Source organism: Schistocerca cancellata, chromosome 6 (genome assembly GCF_023864275.1).
Source record: "Schistocerca cancellata isolate TAMUIC-IGC-003103 chromosome 6, iqSchCanc2.1, whole genome shotgun sequence".
In the NCBI taxonomy this organism is placed as follows: domain Eukaryota; kingdom Metazoa; phylum Arthropoda; class Insecta; order Orthoptera; family Acrididae; genus Schistocerca; species Schistocerca cancellata.
The window spans coordinates 49,305,018-49,310,219 of NC_064631.1; positions in this window are offsets into that span (position 1 = coordinate 49,305,018).

The following is a 5,202-nucleotide window of genomic DNA, read 5'->3' on the forward strand; positions in this document are numbered from 1 at the left end:
TGTTGTTGCTACGGATGTACATTCTAATTTTGTTTGTCGTAACTGAAAGACGCCTTTTTTCCATCTATATATAAAAAAAAGGTTGGCAGAGAAAAAAAAGAAAAAAAATGTTGGTAGAAAAAAAAAGGAGTAGCGTCTTCGACTCGTGATCAAAACGTCTTCGGTCCCGGGTTCGATCCCCGCCACTGCCCAAATTTTGATAAAATAATCAGCATTGGCGGCCAAAGACTTCCGGCATAAGAAAAAAAAAAAAAAGGAGTGAGCGTGTTGGGCTACCAGCCCGACCGACGGTGGATCAAAACGCCGCCCTGCCACTACATTTTCATTACTTACTTTGCGTTATGCAATACTCCAGCAAGATCACACAAGCTACGGCACCAGAAAATAAGAAACAAAATGGGTGTGTACAGCTGTAGACTGTAAAGAACGGAACTGTTTAGGCAGTTGTGCCCAACGTGGGGTTAACTACCCCCTGAGGGATAAAATGAAAGTTTCTGAGTTGGGAAACTAGCATTAATGCCGTGAAGCTCACAGGTTCGTCATGTAGTCCAGTCACTAAAAAACATATAATGTGTTTTGTCCTGTACATTGCTGACGATAAAAGTGAGAGATATACGTAACAAATAGTAAAAAACTGAAAAAATGTCTTCTTCAAGTTGTAGACAGTATCAGCAGTAGTCCAGAGGTTGCTTCACTACTCACTTCGAGACAGATAAATGAATTAATTGACAGCACGACATAGGACTAGCTGCATTAGAGCCACTACAGTGCTGTACACTTTGTTATTATTATTATTATTATTATTATTATTATTATTAGAGCTGTTAGACGCAAAGCATTAACAGCCCGAAGTCGTCCAATTTCAGTCAGTTCAGGAGTAAGGAGTGCAGCAATCAAGTGATTTACAAACAGTAAGTATAGTGCACACATCTCAATCTGTTTAAATGGTATTGCAGTGCGTAGGTCAAGCATGTGCCGCAATGAGGATGATACAGGGGAAGTATGTTTTGTAACATATTCGAGAAGGTGTCGTGGGTAGCACTCGCCACGAATTCCTTCGTCATTCATTCTAAAACACATACACACATACACACATACACATGCAAACTAAATATCATTCATTTTTCATAATTTTAAAAACAAAAGTGTTTCAAGAAAGGTCTTTCATCCTAAAATTTAATTAGATGCTAAGGTCGGTGGCAATGTGGGGGAGGCAACAGATGGTGGGAGAGAGGCAGGCCGTGGGTACGAGCTAACGTTTCATTGCATTCAGGGGTACTGGTATACGAATGATTGGCAAGCACTGGTTTAGAGAACAGTGAACGTCAACTGGCTGATTTTTATCGTTTGTGTACTGTGTCGACGTGTCCTTGATCATATATAAGACAAACTGACCGCGTTTCTATAACCAAATGAATAAATAAATTTCACAGAAGTACTACAAGATATAAAACAATGGATTATTAAATGAAAGATTTACGAATCATGTGGGAGCGCGGTTCTTTTCTTCTTATTATTATATGTTTTTTTTTGTTTTCATTTCCTTGAAATATTTGTATTTGGCACCACAAAAAAATCAGTAGGAAAATGAAGAAAATGAGTGTTTTTTCGATATTTACTGTAAATGCAGAAAACAACATGATATGTCAGACATTCTGATGATTAAATATTTCACGGAGATGAAAGTTCACCTAGTTAAGATATATTGTTACAATTGAAATACGCGGGACTTATCTGTGATATTCATGTTTCATTTCCGCAGAGCGCTCATGTGAGTACCTGTATGTACCGGGAGAAGTGTAATATGCTGTTAAGAGCACACCATCACAGCCGTGACTTAAAAAGAACACTTATCACCTCTTTTTCACTGCGCAGTGTCACACATATGAATCAAAATTCATGAAACTAGGCTCAAAACGACTTAAACTTAAGTGAAAATGCTGTTTGTCGTTCCCCAAGAAGACTACAGCAAATGTGTGTGATACTTTTTTTGTGTTTAGCTGTGGATCGTCCAATGTTTGTGTGAAGAGTATTGTGGTGTGCGTACTGTAAGACCTTCGGTACACACACCATCAGATTATTTGACTTGTCGCTCTAACGAAGTAGGCGAGTGTCAGCAATATGTCTCGTGGTCTTATCATGGCGTGTTTATCTTCTGCCATTAGGTCAGACGATAGAAATGCCACTTGCACGCTTAGAGTAGCAGATTGACGGTAACCAACTTTAAACAGAACTTGATTAATTTTCACACACATTTATTAAAATAATAAAAATCATAGATATTACGTAACTTGATTCTGGATGCTGTTTACAATTGACAATCTGAAGTTCCTTTGGTCTTGGTACGTTAATCTTATTCTCACATATCTCTGATACTTGACAAAGTGTCTATACATTTCTCTTCATGGCTATGTACAGGAATATGATAATCTTATTAGGTGCATACTGAAACTTGACTATAGACTAGTACAGACAAATGCAGACTAATGCAGACTGACTAATCGGAGGTCTGTACATTCGTTATAATACCTCGAGCGTTCTGGTATCGCTGTGCGAGTGTGATCCGCGAGGAGAAAAGGTTCTACGTTAGCAGCAATCTCATTGGCTGCGTGACATATTAATACGCGGATCAGTGGAAGCAGAATTTGGTCCGTCTCTAAGACAGCACCATCTCGCAGTGCGGAGGTGGACGAGCACTGCGCCTGCACTGTTGTGCTTAGCGGGGCGCACTCTGACTACGCGGGATTATGTACACAACAAGTATCAATTACAGATTTGTTTCCGTGGACAGTTTCATAGCATCTATAGAAATTAAAGATTTTGTTCATTTACGAGACGCTTGTTATTAGCACTTCTTTGTGTTCGTAAAATAAAATCTGTTTTTACACAACCGACTGCTGCAAAACACAACATACGTTTCAGGCTTCTTGTTTTTTGGACCCAGATACATTTCAGCACTTACGTGACACCTTCAGAGGAGTTCCTCTTCTGCGCATTGTATGCTACGCATTTGACTGCATTTGTATGTTATTATTAAATTTACATTCCTCGAAAGTGTAATATGTGAGTCCTGTGTGTCACCAGAAATTTTCCCAAAAGCAGGAGAGATTCAAAACGTGTCAGTCTGGATGTATTTGATTCAGTGAGTTTGAAAATGTGTCGTGCCCAAGAACGAAACTTAACACGAAGTTCAAAACATTTATAGCTATCTACCTAGAATTTTTAAAGTGGGTAAATTTGGTACATAAACGGTAAGCATATTATAATAGCTTATTCGAAGCACATCTTTTTACGTTATTAGTACGAATTTGCATGCCATCTTTTTGATTCAACAATCTGAAATTACATCTACGAATGATTAAATCCAGGGCATCCACAAGTTAGAAAATACAGTTTGAAAATATTCACAAATATAATTCATTCATGTCGCCCTAATGTTAACTTCAGTCTGAAAACAAAAGTCAGAAATAACAGAAAAGAAAAACAGAACGACTGAGATAATATTGCTGGTATCACGAAAAATGCCTGAGTAATTCTTCTCGAAGAGGAAAAACAGCGAATAAACTTAAAAAGACAGAACGAGATTTTCACTCTGCAGCGGAGTGTGCGCTGATATGAAACTTTCTGGCAGATTAAAACTGTATGCCGGGCCGAGACTCGAACTCGGGACCTTTGCCTTCTGCAGGCAAGTGCTCTCCAACTTTTTTTTGTGTGTTCCCTTTTTAACTTATTTCTTTTCACAGTAAATTAACTGACGAATAACGACAACAGTGTTTCAACATAAATTGGAATAAACATTCGTAGATAATTCAGAGAGTGAGGGGGGGGGGGGGGGAGGAAAAACCGGGTTTCGAACACGCAGCGCAAAGTTCCGAAGTCGCTATTTTTTTTAGAGTCATACTCATATTATTTATTTTATTTTTTTGTGGGGAGGTTACAATATATAAGACAATGACTTTTATAAAATAAAATTTTTCTGGGAAACGTAAATAAGTGGACTTTTTTTTACATAATAGTGAAAAAAAATATCCTGCTTCTGTCAGTACAAAACAATAACGGTCTACGTTCCTCTTTTGGGCGCGTACCTCGCTAATCCCGTTATACCTCGCGTTGGTGTCGGGTACGTCTTCACGTGTGGTTGTGGATTCTCTCCGCTGTCCTGATCCTTTCTTGTTCTGATACGTATAGACAATAATTACATTCTCTTACCCGGGACACCCCAACTGGGTGGGGGATCAAGCAAGGCACTCCCTAAAAATTTGCGTAATATGTTCGATATCTCGGATGTCTCATAAGCTGTGAGTGATGTTCCTGTAGTAAGGCCCAAAAGTCGAGCACATTCTTACTGGCGTCTCGGAAAAGATAACGCACAGTCAAACCTCGAATCCAAGTCACTGCGTTTGTCTTTGTTCGGGGATAATATGTCCTATCTGGGAGAAGTAGTATGCTTGGTTCTATTGTTTGCGGCCCCACCCGAAGGAGGAAGGCGATCATTTTTTTGACCAAACACCATACGTCCGCCGAAGGTCCGCGTATCAGGCGATGCTCCTCTGTGTCTATAACATTACACTGCGGACACAGTGGCTCGTCCGCCATATGAATTGTATGCAACCTGGAACGAGTCACGTATTTCCCATTTACCACCTGATACCACAGTGCGCGCGTTCCCGTATCAAGATGTGGGTGGTGCACTGTACGCCATACCACTGACCACGTAACTGTTGGTTGGAGTCGCTCTACGGCATTATTCGGTCGTCGTCGAGTCAAGATGTGATATATATCACGTGCCGTTGCCGTCCTGGTAGTCGGTAGTTCCATATGTACATAACTGTGTTCCACAAAAAAGGTTCGCATATGGGCAAGCGATGGTGAGATGTGAGACACCGCTACCGGAGCCGAACGAGAAGGTGGAGCAAGTTCGTCTATCAAGTAGTAGTAGTAGAAGGGTTTTGTGGGCGCACGACAGCAAGGTCTTCAGCGCTCGTCTATCAAGGTGCCCGTCAGACTGGTCTGGTGTAAGCTACCCAAGCACTTTCCCGCGGAGGGCAAATGTCCCGAGTTCGAGTCTCGGCTCGGCACACAGTTTTAATCTGTCAGGAAGTTTCAAACTTAAGGGGCTCCGGAACGCCCTATACTTGCAATGTTAAAATAACGCTTATAAATTACATCTTTCCTCACAAAGTATTTGAGGTAGGAAGTTGA